Here is a 22,794-nt window from a genome sequence, read left to right on the forward strand (position 1 = left end):
ATCTTGATTCGGCGGCATCGTGGGATGAAGCGGCCCGGACCGACCTTACACGTACGCTTACGTGAGACTGGTTCCACCGACTGACATGCACTAGTTGTATAAGGTGGCTAGCGGGTGTCTGACTCTCCCACTTTAGTCGGATCAGATTCGATGAAAAGGGTCCTTATGAAGGGTAAATAGAAATTGGCATATCACGTTGTGGTTTTGGCGTAGGTAAGAGACGTTCTTGCTAGAAACCTATAGCAGCCACGTAAAAACTTGCAACAACAATTAGAGGACGTCTAACTTGTTTTTGCAGCATGTGCCATGTGATGTGATATGGCCAAAAGGATGTGATGAATGATATATGTGATGTATGAGATTGATCATGTTCTTGTAATAGGAATCACGACTTGCATGTCGATGAGTATGACAACCGGCAGGAGCCATAGGAGTTGTCTTAATTTATTTATGACCTGTGTCTCAACATAAACATCATGTCATTACTTTACTTTATTGCTAAACCGTTAGCCATAGTAGTAGAAGTAATAGATGACGAGATAACTTCATGAAGACACGATGATGGAGATCATGATGATGGAGATCATGCTGTCATGCCGGTGACGATGATGATCATGGCGCCCCGAAGATGGAGATCAAAAGGAGCAAATGATATTGGCCATATCATGTCACTATTTGATTGCATGTGATGTTTATCATGTTTTACATCTTATTTGCTTAGAACGACGGTAGCTTAAATAAGATGATCCCTCACATAATTTCAAGAAAGTGTTCCCCCTAACTGTGCACCGTTGCGAAGGTTCGTTGTTTCGAAGCACCACGTGATGATCGGGTGTGGTAGATTCTAACATTCGAATACAACGGGTGTAAGCCAGATTTACACACGCAATACACTTAGGTTGACTTGACGAGCCTAGCATGTACAGACATGGCCTCGGAACACGGAAGACCGAAAGGTCGAACATGAGTCGTATAGAAGATACGATCAACATGAAGATGTTCACCGATGATGACTAGACCGTCTCACGTGATGATCGGACACGGCCTAGTTGACTCGGATCATGTATCACTTAGATGACTAGAGGGATGTCTGTCTGAGTGGGAGTTTATTAAATAATTTGATTAGATGAACTTAATTATCATGAACTTAGTCTAAAATATTTGCAATATGTCTTGTAGATCAAATGGCCCACGCTAATGTTGCCCTCAACTTCAACGCATTCCTAGAGAAAACCAAGCTGAAAGACGATGGCAGCAACTACACGGACTGGATCTGTAACTTGAGGATTATCCTCATAGCTGCCAGGAAAGCATATGTCCTTGATGCACCGCTAGGTGAAGCACCTGTTTTCCCTGCAGAACAAGACATTATGAACGCTTGGCAGATACATAGTGATGATTACTCCCTGGTTCAGTGCGGCATGCTTTACAGCTTAGAACCGGGGTTCCAAAAGCGTTTTGAGCAACAGGGAGCATATGAGATGTTCCAAGAGCTGAAAATGGTTTTCCAAGCTCACGCCCGGGTCGAGAGATATGAAGTCTCCGACAAGTTCTACAGTTGTAAGATGGAGGAGAACAGTTCTGTCAGTGAGCACATACTCAAAATGTCTGGGCTGCATAACCGCTTGTCTCAGCTAGGAGTTAATCTCCCGGATGATGCGGTCGTTGACAGAATCCTTCAATCGCTCCCACCTAGCTACAACAGCTTTGTGATGAACTTCAATATGCAGGGGATGGAAAAGACCATTCCCGAGGTATATTCAATGCTGAAATCAGCGGAGGTGGAAATCAAAAAGGAACATCAAGTGTTGATGGTGAATAAAACCACTAAGTTCAAGAAAGGCAAGGGTAAAAAGAACTTCAAGAAGGATGGCAAGGGAGTTGCCGCACCTGGTAAGCAAGCTGCCGGGAAGAAGTCAAAGAATGGACCCAAGCCTGAGACTGAGTGCTTTTATTGCAAGGGAAACGGTCACTGGAAGCGGAATTGCCCCAAGTACTTAGCGGAAAAGAAGGCCGGCAATACCAAAGGTATATGTGATATACATGTTATTGATGTGTACCTTACCAGGGCTCGTAGTAGCTCCTGGGTATTTGATACCGGTGCAGTTGCTCATATTTGTAACTCAAAACAGGAACTGCGGAATAAACGGAGACTGGCGAAGGACAAGGTGACGATGGCGCGCGGGAATGGTTCCAAGGTCGATGTGATCGCCGTCGGCACGCTACCTCTGCATTTACCTACGGGATTAGTTTTAAACCTCAATAATTGTTATTTAGTACCAGCTTTGAGCATGAACATTGTATCTGGATCTCGTTTAATGCGAGATGGCTACTCATTTAAATCTGAGAATAATGGTTGTTCTATTTATATGAGAGACATGTTTTATGGTCATGCCCCGCTGGTCAATGGTTTATTCTTATTTAATCTCGAACGTGATGTTACACACATTCATAGTGTGAATGCCAAAAGATGTAAGGTTGATAATGATAGTCCCACATACTTGTGGCACTGCCGCCTTGGTCATATTGGTGTCAAACGCATGAAGAAACTCCATGCAGATGGACTTTTGGAGTCTCTTGATTATGAATCATTTGACACGTGCGAACCATGCCTCATGGGTAAAATGACCAAGACTCCGTTCTCCGGAACAATGGAGCGAGCAACCAACTTATTGGAAATCATACATACTGATGTGTGCGGTCCAATGAGCGTTGAGGCTCGCGGTGGCTATCGTTATGTCCTCACCCTCACTGATGACTTAAGTAGATATGGGTATGTCTACTTAATGAAACACAAGTCTGAGACCTTTGAAAAGTTTAAGGAATTTCAGAGTGAGGTTGAGAATCAACGTGACAGGAAAATCAAGTTCTTACGATCATATCGTGGGGGAGAATATTTGAGTCACGAATTTGGCACGCACTTAAGGAAATGTGGAATAGTTTCACAACTCACGCCGCCTGGAACACCACAGCGTAATGGTGTGTCCGAACGTCGTAATCACACCCTATTGGATATGGTACGATCTATGATGTCTCTTACCGATCTACCGCTATCATTTTGGGGTTATGCTATAGAGACTGCCGCATTCACTTTAAATAGGGCTCCGTCGAAATCCGTTGAGACGAAACCGTATGAATTGTGGTTTGGCAAGAAACCTAAGCTGTCGTTTCTGAAAGTTTGGGGATGCGATGCTTATGTCAAGAAACTTCAACCTGAAAAGCTCGAACCCAAATCGGAAAAATGCATCTTCATAGGATACCCTAAAGAAACTATTGGGTATACCTTCTATCTTAGATCCGAAGGCAAGACCTTTGTTGCCAAGAATGGATCCTTTCTAGAGAAAGAGTTTCTCTCAAAAGAAGTAAGTGGGAGGAAAGTAGAACTTGATGAAGTATTGCCTCTTGAACCGAAGAGTGGCGCAGCTCAAGAAATTGTTCCTGAGGTGTCTACACCGACTAGGGAGGAAGATAATGATGATGATCATGAAACTTCAGATCAAGTTGCTACTGAACTTCGAAGGTCCACAAGGAAGCGTTCCGCACCAGAGTGGTACAGCAACCCTGTCCTAGAAATCATGTTGTTGGACAATGGTGAACCTTCGAACTATGAAGAAGCGATGGCGGGCCCAGATTCCGACAAATGGCTGGAAGCCATGAAATCTGAGATAGGATCCATGTATGAAAACGAAGTATGGACTTTGACTGACTTGCCCGTTGATCGGCGAGCCATAGAAAATAAATGGATCTTTAAGAAGAAGACAGACGCGGATGGTAATGTGACCATCTATAAAGCTCGTCTTGTCGCTAAGGGTTATCGACAAGTTCAAGGGGTTGACTACGATGAGACTTTCTCACCCGTAGCGAAGCTGAAGTCCGTCCGAATCATGTTAGAAATTGCCGCATTCTATGATTATGAGATATGGCAAATGGACGTCAAAACGACATTCCTTAATGGTTTCCTTAAGGAAGAATTGTATATGATGCAGCTAGAAGGTTTTGTCGATCCTAAGAATGCTGACAAGGTGTGCAAGCTCCAACACTCAATCTATGGGTTGGTGCAAGCATCTCGGAGTTGGAACATTTGTTTTGATGAGATGATCAAAGCGTTTGGGTTTACGCAGACTTATGGAGAAGCCTACGTTTACAAGAAAGTGAGTGGGAGCTCCGTAGCATTTCTCATATTGTATGTGGATGACATACTATTGATGGGAAATGATATAGAATTCTTGGAAAGCATAAAGGCCTACTTGAACAAGTGTTTTTCAATGAAGGACCTTGGAGAAGCTACTTATATATTAGGCATCAAGATCTATAGAGATAGATCGAGACGCCTCATTGGTCTTTCACAAAGTACATACCTTGACAAGATATTGAAGAAGTTCAATATGGATCAGTCCAAGAAGGGGTTCTTGCCTGTATTGCAAGGTGTGAGATTGAGCACAGCTCAATGCCCGACCACGGCAGAAGATAGAGAAAAGATGAGTGTCGTCCCCTATGCCTCGGCCATAGGGTCTATCATGTATGCCATGTTGTGTACCAGACCTGATGTAAACCTTGCCGTAAGTTTGGTAGGAAGGTACCAAAGTAATCCCGGCATGGAACACTGGACAGCGGTCAAGAATATCCTAAAGTACTTGAAAAGTACTAAGGATATGTTTCTCGTCTATGGAGGTGACGAAGAGCTCGTCGTAAAGGGTTACATCGATGCTAGCTTCGACACAGATCTGGATGACTCTAAGTCACAAACCGGATACGTGTATATTTTGAATGGTGGGGCAGTCAGCTGGTGCAGTTGCAAGCAAAGCGTCATGGCGGGATCTACATGTGAAGCGGAGTACATGGCAGCCTCGGAGGCAGCACAAGAAGCAATCTAGGTGAAGGAGTTTATTGCCGACCTAGGAGTTATTCCCAATGCGTCGGGCCCGATGACTCTCTTCTGTGACAACACTGGAGCTATTGCCCTTGCCAAGGATCCCAGGTTTCACAGGAAGACCAGGCATATCAAGCGTCGCTTCAACTCCATTCGTGAAAATGTTCAAAATGGAGACATAGATATTTGCAAAGTGCATACGGACCTGAATGTCGCAGATCCGTTGACTAAACCTCTTCCTCGAGCAAAACATGATCAACACAAGAACTCTATGGGTGTTCGATTCATCACAATGTAACTAGATTATTGACTCTAGTGCAAGTGGGAGACTGTTGGAAATATGCCCTAGAGGCAATAATAAAATGATTATTATTATATTTCCTTGTTCATGTTAATTGTCTATTGTTCATGCTATAATTGTGTTATCCGGAAATCATAATACATGTGTGAATACATAGACCATAACATGTCCCTAGTAAGCCTCTAGTTAACTAGCTCGTTGATCAATAGATAGTCACGGTTTCCTGACTATGGACATTGGATGTCATTGATAACGGGATCACATCATTAGGAGAATGATGTGATGGACAAGACCCAATCCTAAGCCTAGCACAAGATCGTGTGGTTCGTTTGCTAGAGCTTTTCCAATGTCAAGTATCATTTCCTTAGACCATGAGATCGTGTAACTCCCGGATGCCGTAGGAGTGCTTTCGGTGTACCAAACGTCACAATGTAACTGGGTGACTATAAAGGTATACTACAGGTATCCCCGAAAGTATCTGTTGGGTTGACACGGATCGAGACTGAAATTTTTCACTCCGTATGACGGAGAGGTATCTCTGGGCCCACTCGGTAATGCATCATCATAATGAGCTCAATGTGACCAAGTGTTTGGTCACGGGATCATGCATTACGGTACGAGTAAAGTGACTTGCCGGTAACGAGATTGAACGAGGTATTGGGATACCGACGATCGAATCTCGGGCAAGTAACGTACCGATTGACAAAGGGAATTGAATACGGGATTGATTGAATCCTCGACATCGTGGTTCATCCGATGAGATCATCATGGAACATGTGGGAGCCAACATGGGTATCCAGATCCCGTTGTTGGTTATTGACCGGAGAGTTGTCTCGGTCATGGCTGCATGTCTCCCGAACCCGTAGGGTCTACACACTTAAGGTTCGGTGACGCTAGGGTTGTAGAGATATTAGTATGCGGTAACCCGAGAGTTGTTCGGAGTCCCGGATGAGATCCCGGACGTCACGAGGAGTTCCGGAATTGTCCGGAGGTGAAGATTTATATATAGGAAGTCCAGTTTCGGCCATCAGGAAAGTTTCGGGGGTAATCGGTATTGTACCGGGACCACCGGAAGGGTCCCGGGGGTCCACCAGGTGGGGCCACCTATCCTGGAGGGCCCCATGGGCTGAAGTGGGAGGGGAACCAGCCCCAAGTGGGCTGGTGCCCCCCCCCCCCGGGCCTCCCCCTGCGCCTAGGGATGGAAACCCTAGGGGTGGGGGCACCCCACTTGACTTAGGGGCCAAGCCCCCCTTGGCCGCCGCCCCCCCCTTGGAGATTGGATCTCCTAGGGCCGGCGCCCCCCCTAGGGACCCTATATATAGTGGGGGGAGGGAGGGCAGCCGCACCGAGTCTCTGGCGCCTCCCTCTCTCCACGTAACACCTCTCTCTCTCGTTGGAGCTTGGCGAAGCCCTGCCGAGATCACCGCTGCTTCCACCACCACGCCGTCGTGCTGCTGGATCTCCATCAACCTCTCCTTCCCCTTGCTGGATCAAGAAGGAGGAGGCGTCTTCCCAACCGTACGTGTGCTGAACGCGGAGGTGCCATCCGTTCGGCGCTAGGTCATCGGTGATTTGGATCACGACGAGTACGACTCCATCAACCCCGTTCTCTTGAACGCTTCCGTTCGCGATCTACAAGGGTATGTAGATGCACTCGCCTCTCCCTCGTTGCTAGATGACTCCATAGATTGATCTTGGTGATGCGTAGAAAATTTTAAAATTTTGCTACGTTCCCCAACAGCATATGTACGTAATGCTGATCTGGAGAGCTTCGAAGTAGATAAGTGCCGTCAATACCTCCGTCAATACCTCTATCTAACTGATTCATTTGCGGCAAAAAGGAAAGAAATTGCCATATGCTACCACCTCAAAATTCCATCAAAAACATTCGCTTGGCATCCCCTCCCAGCGAATATTCGCCAGTTAGTATTTCTGATAATTTTTTTTAATTTTTGAGAGAAGATATGCCAGAAGAATAAGAATATATTCTTTATATATAAGCCAATTAATCTTTGTGTATCTAAAAGGATATATTATAGAGATAGATTGGAAACTTGCTAATTTCGTAGGCATAACCGGGCGGTGGTTTAGTGTGAACATATACGGTGGTCAATGTTTTCCCTGCCTGCTGTTCATGCAGATTTAGCTTGATTAGTTACTAAATTCATACTGATGTCCCGATGGGAGTATTAAGTACCTGCCAAACTAAGGTGTCCAGTTGAGAAGTTTTTTTTTTCTAATCATGGTACAGGCTAAAACAGGCAGCAATTGACTACCAGCCGATTTTGCGTGTTCTTCGTCAAATGGTATATGATTGGAAATTAACTTTTTTGGGGGTGGATGTTGGAGATTACATTTTTTTTAGCAACTGTTGGAAATTAAATAAGGAAATAAGGTGAAGGAGCAATTTTTTGGTGCTTGGAGCTGGACTCCCTCCGCCGGGCCCAACTGTCCATTTGAAAGGGTTAGTAGTTTTTTTCTTTTGGGGTGAGAGGAAAGGGTTAGTAGCTACTCCCTCCGTTCCAAAATAGATGACTCGACTTTGTACTAATTTTATAATAAAGTTAGTATAAAGTTGAGTCATCTATTTTGAAACGAAGAAAGTACTAATGTAGAAGTCAAACTTATTTCAAGGTTTCTAGCCCGTGGATGGAGGCACACGGAATCTGTGAATAAAACATGATTGTGCTTATGCAAAAACAACCACGTTACAAATTAACTAGGTAGTATCATGTTCACACATTTACGTAGACAAAATTTATTATTGCCAAACTTGATGATTCATTTGTGTAAATGAACCCCATCATGTGATGTTGCATTGTCTCCTTACATGTGTAATACTTCTAGCCGTCACAGACGTCGCAGACACAAAAGACGAAGGGGATAAAGCCAGTACAATAAGCATTCCTGACACGATGTCCTTCGTAGTCTCTGTTGCAGTTTTTCCTACAATATTTTCTTATGCAGCCTATCTCCAAAGTACGGTGCTCTTTGCAGCTGTTCTCTGCAAGGAAACAAAATATTGGTCGTCAAACGCTACATATAAGCTGATGTATTTTCAGAGCCCCACCGAAGCCAAGACCAGAGAAATTAAGGCCTTGAAGGAGATACAAACGCCCTGTAATATGTGACATATACTAGCGTATTCTATCAGCACGTACATTTTGAAATAGGCCACAACGGACCATGGAAACACATTTCCACATTGTCGTATTTTCAAAGAAATTCCCGAAGTTGCTTGTTGGAATACGTGCAGTACTTGCACGTTTTAGGGCAAGAAGACTGCGTAATATACTTTGTTGTTTACAAATTGAAAACAAACCAGTGTGAAAATAGCAATTTCGCCGATAACAATAGCATCTTTGCCAGAAAATAGAATATTATGGATAAAAAAATTCATGCTCGTTTTGTTTGTAATTGCATGGTTTGTTTCCACTTGGAACTGTTAATATATCAGGATGTTTTCATGCGCTTTTCTGCCAGAGATTTAAAACTAATGCTGCTATTTGGCTTGGCAAAAACAGAGAACACCAGAAGAGAGACAAGAGGGGGAGACAGTGAGCAATACCAGCATGTGCGCAGTTTCCTAGCAGCAGAAGCACCATGAGAAAGCATAGAGTAGTTTTCCCCTCCATACATGAAATGCATAAACTTGTCCGTGCTCTTGTTTGTGTATCTCTCTCCTTTGGGTTTGGGTTTGAGGTAGCATATGTAACGGCATCCTTATATAGGCCTCTACAAAATCTAGTTTTAATTACTCAATTTTCTCAAGATCATCCAGACTTCTTCATGTAAATTCGATAGATACAGATTTCTATTGCATTTATTATTTACACAATCAATTTTGGCAAGACCAATGAGAATTTTCCACATTAATATTCTCATTAGCTGTCTCCTTGAGGTAGCAGATTTTGCCAGATTGTTTTTCTTTATTATCATTAGCTGTCTCCTCGAGGTAGTAGATTTGGCCAGATTTTTTCTTTATTCTCATTAGCTATCTCGTTACACCCATGGACCCGAATAACTGAAGACCAGTCACCAGGGAGTTGGTCCCAACGAAAGATTTTGCTCGCCAGGGGAGCAGCTCCCAGGAAACTTTTCGTCTCGTTCGCTAGGGGCTGGCCAGCGTAAACCACGATTGGCCTAAAAGGTCCAGTTAACTGTTTTTTATTTAAAAATTGCCGTGAACAAAAAACAATTCCTATAAAAACCAAAAGAAAAACTAAAATTTAAAACATGCATGCTCTGAATTATGAAAAATGTCATGCTACTTTATAAAACAACTATTTCTCTTATGAGTATGATAAAAAAGGTCGTGTGATTTAGAAAAATAAAATTGCAATGATAAACTTTAAAACTGCCACTAGAAAAAAATACAAATTTTCAAATGGAAAACAGAGAAACACTTATATTTATAAAAACGCTTTGCTCTAAACAAAATTAAAATTTCTAAGCTACTTTATAAAACTGCGATTTCTCTAATTATAGATTTACTATGATGATACAAAATGCGGCACCAATAAAAATGTATGCATCCTCTTAACAAAAAAAACGCCATTATCTTGAGAAAAAAAAGTCATGCCAACAATAATAACAATGCCATGCTGTCAATAATGAAGTTGTCATCCTATTAATAATAAAACAGCCATCCTCCTAATAATAAAAATACCATGTTATTAATAATTAAAATGACATGCTCTTAATCTTAAAAATATCATCCTCTTGACAATAAAAAAACATGTTACTAATAATAAAAATCTCATGCTCTTATTAATAAATTTTTCATCCTCTTAATCTGAATAACAAAAATAGCATTTTAGTAATTATTTAAATTACATAATCTTGATAAATATAACTGACATCCTCTTAATAATAGAATGCCATGTTATTAATAATAAAAATTCCATGCTCTTAACAATAAAAATGCAACTCTTAAAAACATGGCAAGTTTATAAAAAAAAACCTCCTCTAAAAAACGTGGCAAGTTGTAAAAATGTGTTCTCTAAAAACATGTGACCTTTTGGGATTTGTAATGCACATGGCAGAGAAATAGGAATTTCATTCTTTCAGAAAAGGGAGAATTCAGAAATTTTGGACTTTTGCAGCCGAATTTACAAATAAAAAAGCAAATTTAAAACAATGGAACTTCAAGTACGTAAAGTTATTTAAGCACATGTATTCACCACACCCACTTCTGTCCAAGTGGTAGGTGGGTTGAGACGGTGGCACATTGATGGCTCTTTCTAACAACAGTAACAGTTGTTCGATGGTGCAAGGTCCTCAACATAGTTTTCATTATGCTATGCTAGATTTTTGTCAACAAGTGTAGGTTACTAATGCAGAAATGCCTATCGGTAGTGGGCGCCAAAAGGCCCAGTAGTGGCGGATGAGGCTCTCAGGGGCGCCCACCACTGGCAACATGGCAGTTGTGGCAGTTGAAAATTAGAGCCCGCCACTGACATAGTCGACCGGGCAAAACATATTACTTGTCATGGCTCTGCCGTGGCAGTGCAGGGTAAATTTACATAGTTATATAATTCTTAACAAAGAAAAAACTAACTAACACTTCAAATTTGTTCAACTTAACAAACTAACATCAATATATCACATCCATCTTAACAAACTAACTAAGAGTTTATCGGATTACATATTCATGACTTGGACCTTATTTCTAAAGAAGGTCAATGAGAAATATCATTTGCAAGTTATTGTTGCTGCTATTTCTTATCGTAATTACCACTGGTGTGTCAACCCTTAGTCGCCTCTTTTCTGTCAGAAACTCCCGCCAGTCAGCCACATATAACAATATGTGGTCATCTGTTTTCGTCTTGTACTGAACAGTGGCGACAAGCCATGCTGCTCCAAGGCGTACTCCACCTCTGCCGATGGCCGTGATGTTCTGCATGAAAACCATCTTCATGGGTAATTCTATGATCCCCGTGATTAAAAGTAAATAGAGCACGCAATGTTAGACATCTCACCATGTAGTGTTATGAACAAAAAAGAGGAAATAATACAAAACATACCATGATGTGTTTGACGATGTTGGTGTTAGTTGAATGGTGTACAAAGGGCATCCCAAGTAGTGCACACTTGATGGTAGGATCGCGATGAGATTGACGGTCTCATCCTTAGTAAGTGGCTCCATTCTTTGAGAGAAAATTGGAGAATTGTATGGACCATCATCGTAATCATCTTTGCTATCCTCATCATATTTCTCATCCTCATCATCTTGTTTATCCCCACCCCCCTGATTATCGTCATCATCCTAGCTATCCGCATCATCCTCGCTATACTCATCTTGGCTATCCTCGCCATCCTAGTCATGTATCCTCATCATTTTGCTTGGTGAAATAGATAGTCCTTAACATGTTGACCGCTTCTTTTAAGGAAACTAAACCGGTGTGAAAACAACAATTTCTCCAATAACAATACGCGTCTTGGTCATAAAATAGAACAATACGGATTTAAAAATCATGTTTGTTTTGTTTGTAATTGCACAATTTGTTTCCACCTGGAACTGTTAATATAGCAGGATGTTTTGATGCGCTATTCTGCCAAAGATCTAGAGTTAATGATGGTATTTGGCTTGGCAAAAATATAGAACACCACAGGGAAGACAAGAGGGAGAGGCGGCAAGCAAATACCAGCATGAGCAAAATTTCCTAGGAGCAGAGGCTTGTGTGTGCTCCTGTTTGTGTATTCTCCTTTCGATTTGGATGTGCGGTAGCATATGGAACGACATCCCTATACAAGGGCCTTACAAAATCTTGTTTTAATTACTCAATTTTTGTAAGACAATGCAGATTTTGTAACATAACTTCTATAGGTACGGATTTCTATTGCATTTATTATTTACGCACTCAATTTTGGCCAGACCAATCAGATTTGTACAATACTGTATTAACATTCTCATTAGATGTCTCCTCGAGGTAGTTGATTCAGCCAGATTTTTTCTTTATTCTCATTAGCAGTCTCCTCGAGGTAGCAGATTGGTAAGATTTATTTAATTATTCTCATTAACTATCTCATTATACCGATATCTATTTATCTAAGGGGGGGGGGGGGGGTGGGGGGGGGGGGGGGCAGACTCCAGCAAATGCTTGCTTGCTATTCGGTCACGCAGCACAAATCTTCGTGCGGGGCTTGTGGCACATTTGTTTTTTGGAGTCGTTTGCTGGAACTGCCCTGAACTTGCGACCTCCTGCATGAGCGTCGGCCCGCTTACCACTTGGACTGAAGTGGGTTCTGTGAGCACATGCGCTTGAACAACTTTATGTATTTTAATTTAAATTGTTTAAAATTTGTTTTTGCATTCAAAAATTTGCCTAAAAAAATGCCATTTCCCCCCTTTTGGAAGAACAAAAATCCCTATTCTTTTTTGCCATGTGCTATTGCAAATCCCAAAAGTTGCCATGTTTTTAGAGAACACATTGTTAAAAGCAGCCATGTTTTTTAGAGGAGATTTTTTTTCTAAAATTTCCATGTATTTAAAGGTTCCATTTTTATTATTAAGTGCACGACATTTTTATTATTTGTAACATGGAATTTTATTATTAAGAGGATGGCGGTTATATTTATTAAGAGTATGTTGTTTTAATCATTCATAACATGACATTTTTATTATTAAGAGGATAGCAGTTTTACTAATAAGAGAATGGCATTTTATTCTTTGTGACATGGCATTTTCTATCATCAAGAGGATGCCTTTTTTAAGATTAAGAGTGTGGCATTTTTATTATTAATAACATGGCATTTATATTATTAGGAGGATGGCAATTTTATTATTAACAGGATGGCAATTTTATTATTTGAGAGCATGATATTTTTATTATCAAGAGGATGATAGTTTCATAATAAATAGATGGTAATTTTTCATTTTTATTGGCACACCATTTTTTATTATCATACTAGTAAATTTATAAATTAGAGAAATGGAAATTTTATAAAGCAGCTTGGCAAAAAATTAAAGTATGCATTTTTATAAATTTATGTGTTTCTCTGTTTTCTATAAGAAAATGTGCATTTTTTTGTTCATGGAATTTTCTATCTAGAGGATGGCAATTTTATACTTTAGCAAGGAAATTTTATTTTCTAGATCACACGGCCATTTTTTTATCATACTCATTGTAAATTTATAAATTAGAGAAATGACTGTTTCATAAAGTATCATGACATTTCTCATAAGTCATATGATGGCATTTTCAAAATTTATCATACTCATTTGTATTTTTTACAATAAATGTTTTTTTGTTCATGAAATTTTTAAAATAAAAAAAAACAGTTAATTGGGCCTTTTGGGCCAATCGAGGTCGCCCTAGCCTACCCCTAGCGAACGATGCGAAAGGTATGCTAGAAGCTTCACCCCGGCGAATGAAATCATTCGATGGCACCAACTCCGTGGTAACCAGTGGCCAGTTATTCGGATCCTTTATCTATTAGTACCACAAGAGGCAAACAAGCCATCACAATCCTCCACATGGCCCAAAGAAATATACCACATTGATTCCAAACGTAACAGTTGAGATTAAAAAGATCAAAGGTTATGTAAATACGTCCGTACAAACAAATTTGGTATTGACGCGTGCATGTTAAGTCCAATCCAACATTTTTGGTCCATGATCGAAGGCAAGGCCAAGTTTGGTCCATTGTGGGGGCAAAACATTTAAGTGAAATCATGTCGTGGGTTTAATGGCTTTGTAATATTTGGTATCAGCCATTTGACTTAATACTCTAATTCCTAAATTAATGGATGAGTCAAATCTTATGCCTCCGTTTATAGTAAAGAGAAAGGAAGAGTGGAACGAGTAACCCAACTCACATAAAGCTGGCTGTAGTCTTTCTTTTGTAAGAGCATCTATAACGACATGCAACACGGAGTCTGCTATAGTACACTCCTACAGACGGATCGAGCAGCCAAGAACCAAGCAATTAACCTGCTTTCTGTTTCCATACAGGTCGCTGAAGTTTCTTACACTTTGTTTTCAGGCTTTGATATGAGAGAGAGAGAGAGAGAGAGAGAGAGAGAGAGAAATGATGGCCGGGGGATGGATGAGAGATTAGTCAGTAGTGCATATATGAACGAACTCCCAACTACATAAGCAATTATCAACCCAAATGCCCCGGCTGCTAGCTGGCTTAGCTGTTGTTGATCCACTATACTTTGGTATGCACATTGACTAGGCTGCAAAGGCACGAGCGAACACGGGAGCAGAGAGAGAAAATTCCGAACGGCAGAGAGAAAAAGACTATATACCTTAACCTACACAATGTAGCGACAGTGCAAGTGGCTACGTACGAGACAGAAGTTAGTTGGAGTGTACCTGTAAGGGGTTTATATGCGGAACGAATGAACCATCAAATACTACATACTCGCAGTCCTGTCATCAGGGCCGGTCCTGGGATTTTAGGGTCCCGGGGCAAGGGTAGAGCTCGGGGGCCCTTAGAGCGTGCCCTCGGGACTCATTTCCTAGGCGTCTTTCCTGCTTCCTATTCGATCCCAAAGGTCAATCTTGTGTCCCAACACCAGATGAATTTGCTTTATTATTTACTAGGACATATGCCCATTCGTTGCACCGGGAGAAAAAAACTGAGTAGTGCGAGACACATTCCTAGTTCTCTATGAGGATTGTTCCATCAGTAACTTAAAAAGGTACATTGATATCCAGGTGGATTATCCAACCAAGTTAAAGAAAAGTAAATTTCTTCAAAATAAATCTTAGAGAACTCTGTTGGCATATGGTAGGCTGGTAGCAGTCCTGATGAATCAAGTTGGTACCTTGCATGAAGTCGCGTTCAAAAAGTCATCGTCTTGACTGCTACTATCTTTGTTGGCAGAACCATCATCGGCGGTTTGAACCTCTATACTTTCACGTGATTAGCCACAAAATGAAACATAGCCACTATGTAAATAGCTAGTGACTGTCAAAACTGAAAAAGAAACTACACCTAGTCGACCAATAATTAAGCCACAAGAAAACAATATATCTATCTAATTTAGGTATAGTAGTAAACCAATCACATGGGATTCATTCTTTTTTTTCTGCGGAATGCATCATGCATATTATAAAAATTAAATTTATCTATAGTACAAAGCATCTCAAACATAATAAAAATCGTATGAAATTATTTGTTTACTACTCCCTTCGCCCCAAAATAACTGTCTCAAGGGAGTACTACAAAAGTAAGGCAGATCTCTTGTAGGCTACAAAATGTTGTATTAGTACAATATACAAAAGTAACATGTACACAAAAAATTGACAATCTCTCAAGCCCTAAAGAGTCACTTGGGAACAACTATACTTTTTAAATAGTAATCTCTAGTGTGCATTTAGTAGGATCATATCTTAAGAAGTACACCACCTGATTCAAAAAAAAAAGTACTCCACCTCATGTCTTCTTCCAATAAAGCCCACAAAATAGCAACAAACAGGTTGATGCTTCATTTTCTAACAGCTTCCCACTTGAGTTAACACTTCAGCCTCTGTATTCCTTATAAGGCAACCACTGCATCATCATATATGGGAGCAAGCTATATGGATCTTGACATATGTTGAGCAAGAAACACTGCTTACACACACAAAATTAATAGTCAACAAATACATAGAGACATTCATAAAACAGCCGGATCATGAACTGATCTCACTGGACAATATTCTCCAGGAGCTACTCCATAAACAATGAACCTTTGTTGGATTAAATGATTAAAAAAACAAGTATGTTTTTGTGTGTGATAAAAGCCTCCAGATCTACATTGAAGGATCAAACAGCAGTACAAGCACCCCAAAGAAACCACAAAATACATCCAGGTCCCTGGAGAAGCTAGCTAGCACATCTCCTCGTGCGAGTCGAGGGCGCGCCGCCGCCGCTGCCGCTTCACCCGAAGCTGGCCAGACCTTGAATGTCATGGCATCTACACAGACGGGAAGTCGGGCAAGTCTTCATCATGATCGATTTACCAAATGAAGACAAAATTTACTCTAGCTAGCTAATTTTGTTGAAGAGAGGGACTGATGTACACATGAATTGATGAGTACATTGCTCGCAAAGAAAAAAAGAATTGATGTGTACATTAATTATGAAATGGTATAATTAGAGCACATCTTGCAACAAACTGTGCCAACTGCTGTGTACAGCTAAAATAATCCATCGGATTCTTATGCACATTTAGCTCCTTGTACCCACAAAAAAAAAATCTCTTACTAATTTCATCATCACTTTATCTACACAGTATGTATATATCGTACACAAAAAAAAAATCAAAAGTGCAGTACTGTTGACAAACTTAATAAAACACCGCGAGTGTAGTAGAAATCATGTGTTGCACATGAGAGAGAACCTCTCAATTGTCAGCCCATATATATAGCAGCATAGAAGTCACGTATATGCATCGGCAGCGGCGAACACGAACACCAAAATTGCAGCCCCCATCAGCAAGGGATACGTAATATGTTGCTCTACAAGTGGATTGACAAGAGAGGGTCAGCAGGCCAATCGACGTCCTTGAGGACGTGGTTTAGACGCTCAGACTCGTTCGGTGGTGCGTCCTCATGTAGGAAGTGGCATCCGTGAGGAGTGGGAATGCCGCGGCCGCGTCCACGCAGCGCAGTCCCTGGGAGTTAGGGCTAGTGTCGGTGAGGGTGAAGTGGCCGGTGGCAAACGCGTCCAAGCCATCCCGTTTGCGACTTCCGGCGACCCGGGTGGATGTGCAGCCACAAGAACTCAGCGCGGTGCGGTGACCTTGTTCTTGAGGGCTGCTCCGCCTTCATCGTTTTGGCGGTGCGGCTATCGGGAGACAATGCGAGGACGACGGCGAATGAGGAACCCTCCTCGCAGCTGCTGGCACACCATGCTCCATGGGACACCTACTTCCGCAGCACCCGTTTCTCCACTCTGCGCCCGGCTGCTCTAATCTGTAGAGAGCACTCTGGGACGAGCACCGCCACCATGCCGATGAGTCCGTGCGCTTTCCGAGATCGATGACCATGACTGGAGGGTGGCCCATGCCAAAGCCGTGTCGTTCTAACTGAGCGGCTGAACCTGTCGTCGCTAGCATACCATGTGGGCACTGCGCCTGAGATAGTGAAGACCTGCCGATCTCCTCGTCCTTGTCAACGACGCTCATCTAGAGGACCGCGCCGGCAGCGAACCCAAAGAGCGAGAAACCTCCTGATGATGTGGGCCCATCGGCGTTGGCCTCAACGGTTGCTGCCGCTAGCCTCGACGTGGTCACATACCCTGATAATTATCCTTGGGATCGGCTGCGGAACGTCTACTCGTCCTATTTACTATGCAGGTTGACGCTAGCAAAGGCAGCTAGGGATAGGAGACTACGAGCGAAAGACCAGGTCATGAGGATCGACTCACGATCACGACACCTTTTTTTATCCAATATATATGGGCGCTGATCTGCGCAGGTGCGCCGGCCCAACCGTTGGGCCAGTCCAGCACCAACTGTTCGATGCGTGAGCCCTAGCCGTCCGATCTGGGGCCGTTGGCTTCCTCCTATCCCCTTCTTTCCTTCTGCAGCAGCGCGAGCGCCGCCCTCGGGCCTGGACGTCCTCCCGGCTGCTGTCTCCTCTCCAGCGTCACCGTCGCCCGCGTGGCCCGTCCCCGGTCCGCCGTGGCTCTCGCCAGCTCCGCCGCATGCAGCTCCTGCCAGCAAAGGTCGCAGCTCCGACGAAGGAGTGCCGCCCCGTCAAGCTTGTATCAACGCTGCTCACTGCCGATGGCCCCGCGCAAAGCCGCCAGTAGTTCACCGCCGGTCCCTCGAGTTCGTCGCCACTGCAGCTCCGCCGTGAAGCCATTGCATCAATGGTGAGGTGCCAGTCCAGCCTTTTGTTGCCGGGTTGAAGCTTTTCAAAAATATGGTTGAAGCTTTTCTCGTCAACGGTTGCAACTTTTTTGTTGTGTACTCGCGGGTTGAAGCGTCCTATAAAGCCAGTTGAAGCTTTTTATAAAACCGGTTGAAGCTTTTCAATTCAACGGTTGAAGCTTTCTCAAAAAATGACGGGTGTGGATTTTTTGTTTCATAGTGGTCCGATGAAACTTCTCTATTTCGTCGTTTGCAGCTTTTCAAACTATGTTGAAGCTTTTCAATTCAACGGTTGAAGCTTTCTCAAAAAATGACGGGTGTGGATTTTTTGTTTCATGGTGGTCCGATGAAACTTCTCTATTCCGTCGTTTGCAGCTTTTCAAACTATGGTTGGAGCTTTTCGTATGAACGGTTGTAGCTTTTTTCAGTGCGTGGTGTCCGGTTGAAGCTTGATATACCGCTAGTTGAAGCTCTCGAATTGAACGGTTGTAGCTTTTTTGGTCGTCGGTTGCAACATCGGTGGAGGAGAAAAAAATGCTTCCAAAGTTTGTCTGGAAGCAGATGCTTGCAGCGGTGGGGGAGGAGGTCGTGCACTCGAGCTGTCGTGGTTGAAGCATCTCCGGTGGACGGTTCCAGCACAGGGGAGTACGAACAGCAGCTCACAGATGGTATATTCCATGGCGGCTTCCAACTCCGGCTCGCCGGGCACGGAAGGAACCTGCAGCCGGGGGGGGGGGGGAGGATGGCTAGCGGGAAAGAAAGGGATCTGAAGGATGGAGGTGACCTGCGTGAGGTTAGGGCTAGCCGGCGGCGGGATCTGAAGGAGGAAGAAGGAGATCGGGAGGAGTGCGAGGTGTACGATGCGCTTTGCCTCGCTTTGATCGAGCGGCCTGCGTGGGACCGGCGGAACGGTTCGGCCGGCACGCCGTTCCTAAACACTTCCCAATATATATTCACGATTGTGAGATGTAAACACCTAGGCATATGGCCTCATGCAGCCCAAAAGCAAAAGCACGTGAGATGGCCCGTAGCAGGAACACAGGAGGCGGCTCATAGAATCAATAAATTAGTATGAACCATCTTAGTACCACCTCGCGTACGTGAAGCTTAATTATCTTGAGGAAGCTTTAGCAGCGAGATGAAAAAAAAGACGACGAATGGAGAAATATGAAAGTCTCCGTCCTTTATTATTATTAGGGGTACAGAGGTATAGATATAGATTAGGAGGCTGAATTGGAAGTATTATCAGATCCAGCGTATGTTTAGAGAAAAATAAATTAACCATAATTATTGACTAGTTTCTTTTCCCTAACTAGTGCTTACATCTGTCTATTCCATAGAACATTGCAAAGAACATACGCAATCCAATCAAATTTTTTATGGGGCAATCCAATCAATTTAACGAGAAAGCATTGCAATTAGCACCAGACGTGGTGACTCTTAGACAGATACCACGTGATTATCATTATTTATATGTTTTCCCTAAGCATCACATCAAGGTCTCTACACTGGACATGCCCTTAGTATGTGAATATTAGCGAAATGCTTTTAAAATACTAACCACGGCCAATCAATCAATTATCAATGAAGATCGAATATTGATTATCTTTTATAACTTTTTATTAATTAGCACGGGAAAAGCAAAATGTTAAAGCACAATACCTTATCTAGGATCAGCTTTTCATCTCATTGATAGGAAACGCCGGCCCGAGTAGTAGCGCAACATGGCGCATGCTCAGTGGCGGTCTCTAGTCCGTTGTCGTTACAGTGGTCGCGGGGCGAAAATTCATCCGGCCGCAGCCGCCGACACCGTGCCTGTGCTTCGCGTGTGTGCGTGAAGTCGTAACTAACGCGCCTCTCCAAGATCAATCTGTAAGAGGAGAAATGCTCCACTGACTGAAGAAAAGCATAGGAAGAAGAAGGCCGTGCGTAGGCTCCCTGACAGAGAGGGCTTGATCCACGACCAACAGTCGTCTTGTTCGTCAGGCAGGCTATACTTGGAGACTCGGAGACGAACGGCAGCTTCCATCTGGCCCTCCTAACCGACGAGGAAACTACCAACGTGCAATGAGCTTTGACTTCAGTCAAAACCAGTTGACCAGGCCAAAACTGAGACCAGGGTTTTGTCTTTTAAACTGTGTTAAGTTGAGGGTGTTTCAAACCGCGTGATTAGTTTGAGATTAAAATATGGACTTTTCTCATAGAGAAAAAGGAGATCGGACGACCCCAATTATAACATAATATCGAAAAGGCCAACTGCCCGGAGTGCTCACGGGCAAAAGTTCTAATAGCATCTCCAACAGTCGCGGTAAAAAAAGCGTGCGCGCGGTAAACCGAGTCTTTTGGGCGCGCGGGACGTTTCGGCGCGCTCCAGCGGTGGCGGGAAAATCGCGCGCGGGGGAAAAGGCGGCAGGTCGCGCGCTTTTTTTGCCGCACCGCTTCCGGCGCGCCTATAAAATGCGGCGCGCGCCACACGCCTATTACACACGCTTCTCTTCCTTTTCCGTTGCCACATGCCTATTACACACGCTTCTCTTCCTTTTCCGCTGCCACCCGCGCCACCACTCCAGCGCCCCACCACCATGCCGCCGTGCCGCCGAGGAGTGTCGGGCTACCGCGGCGTCCGCCAGCGCCCCAACGGCGGGTTCTACTCGGAGATACGGTCCGGCCAACTCCGGCTCGGCCTCGGCACCTTCCAGACGGCGCACGAGGCCGCCCGCGCGTACGACGCGGCGGCGTGGCGCCTAGGCAGGCCGCGCCAGCAGATAAACTTCCACGATGTCCACACGCTGCAGCAGGCGCTGGACGTCGCCCCGCCGCCTCGTCTTCGCACGGCACAAGACCGTGCGGAGCACGCTGAGCGGCAGAACCGCCTCCTCGTCGCCCATGAGGACGAGCGGGTCATGGCGGAGTGGCGAACACACCTGGAGGACGTATCCTACGAGCAAGCCTACTGGGCAAGGCGCCGCGAGGAGGAGACGCAAAGGCGCCGCGCTGAGCGGTTGGACAGGCGTCGGCGGAAGGCCCTGGCGTTATCCCAGTGCGATGTAGTTGAGAATGGTGGTGAGACGATCTTTACATCTGATGATGATCGTTGGAAAGACATGTGGCTCGATACCTCAGATCCGACCAGCGAGGATGGCGACGATGACGATGACGACGACGACTGGGAGTAAGCTGTAGCTGCAATAGTAGTTTTTATCTATGTCCTTGCACTATCTATATAATTTTTATCTATCTATGCTATGAAACTATGTAAAATATCTATGTATCGTTTCTTCTATTTATGAATTTTATTAAAAAAATGTACGCACTGTTTAGCATGCGCTGCATTTTAGCGCGGCCGCTGGAGCTACGCGCGCGCGCTCAATTTTGACGCGTCTGCTGGAGCCACCGCTGCCGGCCACGCCAAACCAGACAAACGGAGCACGGCAAATGCCTTTTTTGCGCGCGGCGCGTTGCGCGGCTGTTGGAGATGCTCTAAGACGAATGACAGAATGAGACAGACTGCAGACAAACACAGAATTTAGCATCCACAAAAAGTCTGTTCTTCTCTTGCATTCGCATGGCAGCATGAAGGTGTTTTGCTCTCTGTTTACACATCAGAAGACTGACAAGTCAAGAAAACACATACTAGAAAGTATTATTATTATTATTATTGTATCCTCAAACACATCACATCATATTCACAAGTAAGCATCAAATTGCCGCCATTTGGACTCTTCAACTCCTGACTGTGACACCAACAAGAAATGAAGTCCAACCAGAGCAGCGGTCCTTCACATGAGCAGGCATAAAAGAGACATTGGGGAAAATGTGCACTACCAGAGTGAAATCAACTGCAAAGCTAAAGCAGAGGCTAGGCCTATCTTTTAGATCACTCTTTAGTTTTCTAAAAGATCTTATATTAGTTTACAAAGGGAGTAAATAGTAATTACATGCACTTGTGCGCAAGGCACTTGATTCCTATTTCATTGCTGTGCAAATGTCACACAAATCCTAGGGCTTGTGCTATCTACTCCTTTTTACACTCAGCCATATTCAATGTGCCGCCTAATACTACAACTTGTGCGAGTAAATCTTCCATCAAAGTCTATCCGCTGGACTCAGATGCAAGACTTAGAGAGGCAGGCTACTGATCATGCAACTTCATATCCTGGCAATACTGGTGCAGCTAAAGTTACAGCTATGCCTAGCACAGATTATTCAGTTATGTGTTCTCTCAGTGTTTTATTACATCTAATCCCTTGAATTGTCCTCAAGAAGAAAATATCAACAAAGAAAGCTGCTACCAAATGCAACTCCTGAAGCTCTAAAAAGGAAATCCCCCGTGCAAGTTTATCCATTGGACACGGTACCCAGGTGAGGCAAACCTGGAGTTTGAGCAGGAAATGAAAATATGCATATGAAGAGCTGTCAGGGACATGAATCCCAACGGTTTCCAAAACTCTAATGCTAAGCAAACTCTGGAATGATTTACAGCAAGGGAAGATTCCTTCACCAATATGAAGAAGGCATCCATTTGGAATTTATTCAAGCCTTGCAATGAGAATTATACATATGTTTTTGCCAGGGGCATTTCTTGAGCATCATGCATGTACCATCAGCTATCACAACTTCACAGTTTTCACTTACCTAAACCAGAACAAACGCTAGTTCTTCCATTTGCTCGGGATGTAGATTTCTGCCCATGCTTTGCTTGTAGGCGAACTGCCAAGCAACTAGATTCTTACCACCACAAGTCACTCGAGCAACACCTTTGCCAATGGCACATATGGCTCTAACCCACGACATGAAGAAACCATCTAG

The 22,794-nt window shown here is 43.6% G+C and overlaps 1 pseudogene; it reads left to right on the forward strand.

The window, feature by feature from the left end:
- Nucleotides 1-20,567: 20,567 nt before the first annotated feature.
- On the forward strand, nucleotides 20,568-20,983 carry LOC147981958 (ethylene-responsive transcription factor 3-like; annotated as a pseudogene).
- Nucleotides 20,984-22,794: the final 1,811 nt, after the last annotated feature.

Source organism: Triticum urartu, chromosome 3A (genome assembly GCF_056163025.1).
Source record: "Triticum urartu cultivar PI428250 chromosome 3A, HENAU_Tu73, whole genome shotgun sequence".
In the NCBI taxonomy this organism is placed as follows: Eukaryota; Viridiplantae; Streptophyta; class Magnoliopsida; order Poales; family Poaceae; genus Triticum; species Triticum urartu.